Genomic DNA, 10,029 nt, shown 5'->3' on the forward strand with positions numbered 1-10,029 from the left:
GAGGGCTATGCAGCATGCCTAGTCCTCTAGCATTTTCCAAATTCAGGCAGTTACAATTGCAGGTTGAGTAGGTAGCCTCTCATTTATATTTTTGCACTAGCAGGAGACAAGAGTGAACTAGAAAGATGCTTCCAGTCCATTATTTCTATACCTAACGTTGATATTATCCTTTGGGATCTGGCATTTACTGATGATCCCTCCCCCCTTCACCCCTGTTGGGTTATTTAGGCCACTGATGGGAATTAAAGCAGAATGGTGGTCTGTTAGTACCTAGAATTCAGGAAGCACACAGCCTCTGTGACATTTTACCTTCAACATTTGGAAGTAGAGTACAAGCATGCAAGTCCGTGCTAGCTTGAAGCTACGGTTGCACAGAACAATAGCTGATGCCGAACAGCAACGCTAATTTCAACAAGAGACCAGCCAAGAATCACGAATTCATGCTCTTAGTCCTGTATTGCTGCATCTCTTAACTTCTAGCATGAATCTGGCTGCCACGTGAGGCAGCAGGGGCAGACCTACCGGCGCTGCAGACTTACTCGGGCATTCCCGTGTAAAGCCCTGCCGCAGGAAGATAGGGCAGCGGGGGAAGCCCACTCGGAGGGTGTCCCTCTGAAAGACACCCACTGGCTGAGGGCTGCGGGAGGGAGCGTTAACAGCTGCGACTTCAATCGAGGATCGAACCTGGTGTCGCCCAGCGGTGCCGACGTGAGCGGGGCTGGCTGCACCTTGCCGTGAGCTTGGGCTACAGGAGCCTGCACCGGACAGTCCGTTATGCCGGCGGGGGGCGAGGGGGTGGGCCGAGGCAGTGGTAGAGAGGGCTGGTGACAGCAGTGGCCGCTGCCTCGCAGCGTGCGGTCTCAGTCGCGCAGCTCCCCATCCCCATGTACTCTCGCGTGCTGCGCTAGGTTGGGCCTCTGGAGAGGAAGAGAGGCTGAGGGGGTAAAGCACAGAGAGAGGAGGAGGGGTACGGGGGGTGAGGTGAGGGAAGGAAGGACGGATGCAAGCAAGCGAGGAAGGAAGGAAGGAGGAGCAGAGGGGAGAGAGAGGGAGGGGGAAGGGGGAGAAAGAGAGGGAGGGGGAAAGGGGGAGAAAGAGAGGGAGGGGAAAAGGGAAAGAGGGGAGGGGGAGGGCGGAGAGAGAGGGAGGGAGAGAGAAAGAGAGAGATTCTGGTAAGCGGGAGGAAGAGAGGCGTCTATGGGAGAGGGAACCCGGCTGGGGAGAGGAAAAACATTACCAGAGAAGGGCCAGGAGAGGAGGGCAAGAACTGAGACTGGTCACAAACGTCAGGCTTCTTGAAGACATCTATTGGCTGTGCCTTGGGCTGTGGGACAAAGCGATAGTGGGAGCAGAGCGGGAATGATCCAGTGCTGGCCCACCAAGATGGTGTAATTTACACGGTGAAAACAGCCTTTGTCCAACTTTTCTGATGCCAGGAGACAGTTCTTTACAGCTTTGGTGGGAAGGCCTCCTCTTGAGTAATACTGGAAAGTGAAGGGGGTGTTGCTGGAGTCCTACAAAAGGTATTGTGGTGGGCGAGCAGGCTGGCGGGAAAGGATGTTGTGAGCCTGTCCAAAGAGATCGGAGGAAGAGAGCCATCTTCTAAGATATCATTGGGTCTCTGCCATCGGGGGTGGGGGTGGGGCGGGGAAGAAAGACGACAAATGAGGTACTACTTAGGAATGGGATTAAGACTCCAAAAAATGGTGTTGTTTTTTCGTTGTTGTTGGTGGTGGTTTGTTGGTTGGTTTTGTTTTATCCCTCCATATCCTAGTGTTTGCTGTCTGCAATACTGGGACTGCATTACTGGGACTTGGGAGGGTCCAGAGACCCTCCAAGCTCACTTACGTCAGATGCCGTGTGCAGGCAAGGAGGGAAAAGCCATATGAAATTGTGTCACAGTTTCTCTTCTCATGGAAATCAGTATCAAAATCAGATGCTTTTAACACGTGCATGGTTGGTGTGGTATGATCCTTTGTGCTTTTGTTGTTGTTGTTGTAGCCCCCCACCCCCATCTTATTTAAGAACTATAATTGAATCTTGCCTTAGAAGTCTCTGAAGCAGGAAGGCAAAGGTAGATTGATATTGGTGTAGATTCCTGATTCTGGCAGACCGATATAAGGAAGGCTTTGTGGTCTTTTCTGTGGGTAGGGTTGTTGAATGCTCCTGTAGGGGACAGAAAGCTGTATGAGCATTTGTGGCAGAGGAAAGCTGTGCTACTCTATTTTTCAAGATGGTGAAAAGTTAGTACAACACATTAAATTGTGATGTGACTGTTGCTGTGTTGGGTATTTTAAATTTGCCTTTTGTGGACCCACTGAGATAATTTCACTTAGTCTGAAATCTGTTTGACTATTACCCCACTTGTTTGGTTGAAGAAAGGAGTGAATTTTACCTGTCTTCCTCACAAGTTACATAAATAAAGCCAAGATAGTGAAGCAAATCTCCCAAGGGGCATCCTTCATTTAGGAATGATATCAGCTCATCAACTGTTGAAGAAGGAGAGTGAGAGGGCAAATGAAAAGAACAAAGTCAAGATAAGGGGAATGATTAGCTGCTACTAGGCATATTTGTTACAGAGACAGATCTGCTGCCTCAGCTGGGATGAGCAAGGGAGGTTTTCCTTTTCCTTGCTACACAGATCCTAATCAGAAACATGGAGACTGGATGTGGGAGCACCTCTTGTTTAGTCCCAACTGATCTGCCTGCCTTCACCTACTAATACAGGATTGCAGTGACTTTTTTTAAGGCTTTCTTCATTCCCAGTTCGAGATCACTCCAGTGCTGAGGTGCTTTAAAGTAAAGGTACAGCTGAACAGTGAAGGAAGAGATCCTCCACAATCTAATAATCCTTTTTCTGTCATGTTACCTGATTTCTATACTGAAAAACAAAAACAAACAAACAAACAAAACACAAACAAACAAAAACCACTGTTTTTCCTTTAGAACTTCATTCGTTAAATTCAACTCCTCGTGCCACTTAAGGTTATTTTGCAAGCCTCATATAACTGGAGGTGACTGATTCTTTCCTGTACTGCCTTTTGCATATATGTGCTCTAAGCCGAATTACATATATGCAGTTCTTAGTTCCTTGTCAAGCATTGGTGCCCCTCCAATCTGTAAATGTTTTACCATGCCTTCTGAGTTCACACTTATTTTAATTCCTTCACTGAGCTACACAGAATAGTAGATATGGCCATATGTTTTGATACTAGAAAAGACCACTGCTTTGGGGCATTGGAGCTTGTATGAAGTAAGTTTTTATCCTCTATAATCACTGAAACCATGCAGAAAGACTTGTTTTCTTGCTTTGTTCTGAGGTTCTCAGCTCTTCCACGCTATTAACTGTGGCAAGAACAGCTTGGGTTATAGACACTGTTTTTAGAGGGGATTGGGTAAGAAATGTCTCTTTTGACTGAGGCTGCTACTGACTTCGCCTTCTGTATTTCACTTGCAGGCTGACCCACTGACATGGTGTAAATGCTCTTTTGGGGAGATGCAGCTAGTCTTCCCAAGGAGACAGCTGCTTATTCTCCAGTATGCCTTGCTCCTGTAGGCTACGTGTTTGACAAGAGAGCTGATACCTCAGTCAACCGAGAATTGTCTTCTTTATGCCTATACAAATTCACTGTGTACAGTCCTTTTTGTGACCAGGTATAGGTGTTTTTCCCCTTTCCCCCTGTAGTACAGCATATGCCATAAGCAGAGAATCATATAAGAGATCACTATGGTTTCTCAACCCTTATTTTTTGTACCACCATTAATACAGAGTTGCTTTGTGGCCGACTCATCCTTCCCTTGCATTGTTGAGACTTGCGCATGCTCTTTCTCTGGCATCAGGAATGCTTCCCATCTACGTCTGCTTCCCCCATAACCTGCTTTTCCTTGTTACACATGCATTGTGCCTTAGTAGCTCCTGTGGGAAAAAGTCCCTGAAAATTAGTGTAAAGTCCATTTAGTGCACTGTTAAGGTTTCACAGTTTACTACTCATTTTTGTGGTCATATTTATATATGGTTAATGCATACACAAACAATAGAAGATGGAAGAAGTAGAAACTGGTATGTATGGTCAAGCTAGACCTATATAATGTAGTTTAACAACCAAAAAGGTTGGCAGTATCACCTTAAAGAGTGCTGTTGTGGGAGAGTGTTTTTGAAGAATGTATCAGATAGAGTGCTTTCTTTCATAAACATAAAATGATTTATTTATTTTTTCAAAAAGCCAAAACAACTCTTTTGTATGAAAAGATTGTTAAAGCTTTAGGAGAAAACTGATGATCCTGCTATAATTTTTTTTTTTTTTTTTTTTTTTCTTAAACCTACTTTAATATTATGTTACTACTATGTCGTACTGTCTAGAAAAGGAAAATCTCTGTTTTGTAAGAAAGCTGTATATCATCTTACAGTGATGCAGCTAACATACTTTTTCCTGCTACTAACTCAGCTACTAATTCCAGTTACTAAGAAATTTAGCAAGTTTCCACGTTTTTGCAACTTTATCATTAAGCATCTGTCTATTGAGATTTGTGCCAGACATCCCTCTTCTTCCATATTTGCTCTCTGTGGCAATCAGGCAGTGTCGTGGATTTCAGGGGATGTATACAAGTATAACTTGTGGAGATTTAGCGTGTAATTCTGTAGTTGTTGTATAGCAGAAAACTATCTCTCTGTTGACAATTGTACTAGGCATTCAGACCCCTAAAAGGATAAAAACTCCCTAACTTCTCATGTCAGCCACTGTGCTCTGACATGGGAGGTGTAAATCAGCTGAGTAAGAAGATGCCATTTTATATCATCACTCTTATTACATTTGATTTAAACAAGGAGTTTCATATTTAACAAAGAGAAGAACTACACTAGCACTTTCTTCTCAGAAGCATGTTTTGCTTTCAGGAAATTTTCCTCTGCCATCAGGAACAGAATTTTGTGTGTGTTATTGATAAGTATGCAATTTTTATATTTTTACTGTTTTTATTTGTATATTTTGTGGAAGTAATGACACAGTATTTTCATGGAAAATGCTGTCTTTTCTCTCAAAAAAGGACACCTTGGAGCAGACTGATGTTCCTGTCAGGGAAGTGCTACCTGGTTGTTCTAGAGACCACTTCTGAGATAAGAGGCAACTTTGGGAATTGATCTTGTCTAATCACTGTTTTCAGTTTGCCATGTTTCCAGAAGCCCCTCTGCATTCTGCTACTCAGGGCTTGTTTGTAAAGGAAGTTTGTACTCAAACGTTTCACATGCACATGTGCACACATGCCTCTGTGTTCACATACATGCACACATCAACATTTAAAGAGGAGAATAAAAGTGCTTTTCTGGGACTAGACAAGATGCTGGATAGTGTCAGAACACAGCCTATCCAGTCTGAAAACTAGTCATGTGAAGGCTAGATCCTTAAGGTCTTCGTTCACCTCAGGATGGAAATTCTGTCCTGTCCAGACCTGTGGATTGAAACATCCATGACTTCATTTTCAGACAGACTTTATTTCCCCCCCTAGGCTTGCCATGTAAATTAATTCTCTGCTGATTCTGGAGTTTTCAAATGCAGCTTTTCTCTGTGCCATGTCTCCGGAAAATATTCTGTGCGTCTAAATCATATAATTAAACCCTAGAAGGTAGAGACTGAGTACTACTAGCTCTGTCTAATTTATTTCTGTTTTAGCAAGCTTTTGATTTTGAAAGGTAAAATGGGGCACACTGATGTTCCACCAAGTTCCTTAAAAGCTTTCAAAGCTTCCTTAAATGACCTAATCTCTCTCCCACTTAATATAAAACACACAAATGATATGAATGTATTTGACCCAGCTGACCACTACAGAGGCACCGTGTGGGATGCAGACGCCTGTGTGGGGGCTCTTAGCATCATGCTTACAACAGGTTTCCACAGATCCTGAGGATGTCTACACATGGAACTAGGGTTCCTTGGCAGAACTATTTTATCTTACTAACAATTCTTTTAAGAAGAGTATGGAACATCACAAGAGAGATCTTGCTGTGGAGACCTCTGGATCGTGTTTGAATAACTTCAGTTTGGAAATTCAAGGTTTGGACTATTTATAAAAATAGAACTTCCAAATGTTGCTTTACACACAGCTTGCCTCAATTTGATTCCAGTAAGCAGGATCAGAAATACCCTCTCCACCAGGGAAAATATTTGGCCTTATTCCTTCCTGGCTTTGAACCAGGAAGAATTGCTGATGGGAACACAGCTGGACTAGGATACTTGCTTGCAATTTTTTCTGAGACAATTCCTTCCCTTTCTAATGTCAGTAGGCTTTGAACTGGTGCCAGTAGCAGTGGGAATGCACTTTCACTTTTCAGTGACTTTGCTAATCCTATTTGAAATGTGTGGTGTTTATAAAGGGGCAGTTACACCAGCAGTTATCACTGCCATCACAGTAATATCAGGACTGGAATAATTCTCTTGAGGAATGATCATTTAATTACTAGCACAAAGAGCATCTCAGTGGCCTTCTCCTCGTACACTTCCCTAAGCATACTTCTGCGTTAGGAATTGTCAGAAACCCGGTACTACAACATGATTTGACAACAAATTCTGCTGACCTGAGTATAAGTCAGTGGTCTGTTCATATCTAGCAGATAAAAAGAGACTTGACAGAGGGAGTTTTCTGTAGTTTGCATGCATCTTGGTTGTGTTCTTCTGTGGCACACAGATCTGTGAGTCAGTTGCTGACGAGTAATTAGTTTTCTTTCAGTGCTTTACTATAGCACTTGCTTGCTCAGGGCCCTGGGCTATGTACTGGAAATACATTTTGTGAAATAACATAATAGGAACGATACGTTACTTGTGTTCCTTGTTTCAGTCAAAAGTTGTCCTAATGTTGACTAGAAGAATCATGTTAAAAATTGCATGTTCCTCATGGATAAATTTACCGATCCTTAATTAGAAGTGGCTCTGGATAGTCTCAGACAGCTGAAGGTTCCTGCAACTCAGGGAACCAAAATAGTGACTAACTACCTATTTAGTTTTTATTATTACACTCTCTCTGGCAGCTGGGGTGAGAGACAACATTCATGTCAGAAAATGTGTCTTGGATCTGCTGTGTTACAGATGAGACCAGTATCCAAGGAAAGGAAGTAATATATTGTCCTTGCTTCACTTCGAGTGTTGTCCTCTGGTTTTGTTATTGAACATGGTTGTTAATAAGAGTAATGAGACCCAACATCCACAGTGAAATATAAGTAAGCCTTTAAGACACAGAGGAGGCAGGATGAGCTCTGAGGCTTATATGTTATTGCTTTCATCTCTGGCACTAAAAATAGTACAAATGTAATTAGAAAGAAATCTTATGAGTCTGAAATATCTTTCTACCATAATCCACTTGGCCTTCCCTTTTCCTCTTAAGACTTTTCTATTTTTGTTAAGTGTTAGTGGCACATAATGATCCCATTTCCTGAGCCTGGAAACAATGAGCTGGAAATGCAGGATGGAGGAAGACAAGGGAAGGACCTGGCAATAGACTTGGTTGCTCTTCAGGCTCTGCCAGTGGCAAGTTCATGTTTTTGGTGGGGCTTTCTAACCTGCCTTCACTGCACATGGGCTCCCTGGGATGCTGCATTCAACTCATCTAATCGTTCCACCCAGTCATTCCCTTCCAGGTCATCTCTCTCTTCTTTACAACCTAGATCTCTTCAAGCTGCTGTTTCTGCCTCACTGCTCTCTGAACTGCCTTCTGCCTCACTGCCTCAGCTGTCTCCTAAACAAGAGCCAAGTTTAGGTAACCAGATTGACAAAATCAAGGTAGGGGCCTAGTCTGAGCTTACATAACTTGCATAAATACTGTTATCCTCTAAATAAATATCTGCATATAATTGATAAAGATGTAAAAAAAATAGTGTAAAACTAAGATGTTTTTGAAGTTGAATGGGACTGTTACATTCTCTGTTCATGCTGCTGGCTTCAGTCACTTTAATAGTAAGACCAATGTAGCATTAGAGAAGAGGACTGAGTCTGAAGATTCTGCATTTAGAAGCTGGAACTGGAGAGAGGAAAAGCTGGAGAAATCAGCAATTTTCTTATTCCCCAAATAAGTTCTAGTTTTCACAATCCCTGGCTCTGTGCTCTTACATTTCCTTTAGGGATTGCTGCCAAGACAGATCTCTGCATGTTACTGCAAAGTGCCATACACCTAATCCAAAAATGGTTAGACATAGATTAAAATTAGTTTTTGTGTACAGTCAAGTGTGATCAGCGCAGTATAGGATTATTTTGTAGTGCTATACTGCCTGATGGGAGTGTGAGGCTCATACTCATGGTGGAATACACAAAATTCCTATCTTGACAAATGGTGGTCAAATAAGCATGGAAGATGCATTGTGAAACGAACTCTTCTTTGAGCTGTGTTCTCTCTCCCCATAGTTTTGTGCATATGTTTTCCACATCCAACACTAACTGACATGTTGCAACTAAAGCCTGTATATTGTACAGCCTGTTGGTGTAGTCGGCAACATTTAAGTGAATCAGCATGACAGAAGATAATTTTTAATCTCCAGTTCCATATCCTAGAACTAGAAAACTGATCTTTGCAATAGAAGATATGGGGGTATAACTGGATGGAAGCTAGCTGGTAAACAATTACATGGAGTGGGGCTGGGGACTAAGGTATGGATGGCAAGATCAGGGCAACAACAACAACAAAAAAAAAGATGAGTGATGTGATTATGCTTCAGTGCTTCTGTTGTCTTATGTTTTGCAGAGAACCATTCTGTTCTTGCTTCTCTTAAGATGGATAAACCCAGTGATAAATAGTGCTAATAATTAAATAGTTTTTAAAAGTAAAAGTAGCCTCTATCTGAAATGCTTGCAGCCAACAATTTTAGAGCCAAGCTATATGACAGAACAAGGCTGATTAAAATTGAAAAAGTAGTTATAATCAACACTTAAATCATTAAGCATGTTATTTGAAAACCCCAAATTGCATTCTTTGAGCAAGAAAGGAGAGGTTTTCTAGGTTGATAAAGAAAGCAGCACTTAAATGAGGATGTTTTAATATTATTAGTTCTTTCTGTAGTCAATTTTGAAATGTCAGTTTCTCTTATGGAATGAAAGGCAATTTCAAATGGAAGGAATTCCCATAGAAGACTAATGATTTTATTTATTTATTTATTTTACCAGCTGTCAGTGCTGCTGCTGTCTCCTAATGAACAACATACCTTTGAATACTGTGAATATGAATAGCATGCTTATGCCAAATTCTACTTGCTGTAAAACCCTAGTAAAGTCAAAAGCAAAATCAGAGATGAAGATAGTAAATATATTTTTAAAAAGTCTTTACTGCAGATAAAAAAAAAAAACTTAGTCCTTACTAAAGGACTTTGCAAACTTTTGTCCACAAATAACAGTTAAAAAGAATTAAACAGTTTAACAGTTAAAAAGTTAAAGTTAGAAGTTTTCTTAAAAAGAAAGATATTCTTTCTTTTTTTTTCTCCCTCCCCATTGCAATGTCTAAATGTTTATATATAGATCTTGGTTCATGCGTAGCCTTACATGGCTGGAAATACTGTTAACTTAAAATGGAAGACAATGTTAGTATAAAATATTCCTTTTCTTAGGCTTGTAAGCTTCCATTGTCCATATCTTACTTTTATAAGACCACCATTTTTCCCCCACCCAACCTTTCAGGGCCTTGATTTCTTTACAGCATCCTGACAGTGCCCTTAAGGCCCTTCTGCAGCTCTGTGCCTAGTTTGTCCATGCAGATTTGCTGATTATCTCCCAGACTTGGGAAGCAAATGTCAAGATTATTTGCCTGAGTTGTACTATTGCTTGTCTTACCATTACTAACATTGTGCTTGGCATCTTTATTATATTTTTCCATCCATTAACAATCACATTAATTTAAAGTGCAAAAGAAGCAAGATCAGCACTGCTTTAAAGATGAGAATGTGATTTTAGGGACATACTCTTTAAGTCAGACATCCTTTGCTTGACTATTGCTTGTGAAAAAATGTTTTTCCCTTTTCTTTTCTTTTCTTTTCTTTTCTTTTCTTTTCTTTTCTTTTCT

General features: G+C 41.3%; 1 long non-coding RNA gene across 1 annotated transcript in view; it reads right to left on the reverse strand.

Moving 5' to 3' along the window:
- Positions 1 to 1,156: 1,156 nt before the first annotated feature.
- Positions 1,157 to 10,029, reverse strand: part of LOC118158777 — a 34,655-nt gene continuing 25,782 nt past the window's right edge. Inside the window, exon 4 of the long non-coding RNA XR_004746895.1 lies at positions 1,157 to 1,215. This is a non-coding gene — a long non-coding RNA (uncharacterized LOC118158777). The remainder of the gene's footprint in view (positions 1,216 to 10,029) is intronic.

The sequence above is a fragment of the Oxyura jamaicensis genome, chromosome 1 (genome assembly GCF_011077185.1).
Source record: "Oxyura jamaicensis isolate SHBP4307 breed ruddy duck chromosome 1, BPBGC_Ojam_1.0, whole genome shotgun sequence".
NCBI lineage: Eukaryota > Metazoa > Chordata > Aves > Anseriformes > Anatidae > Oxyura > Oxyura jamaicensis.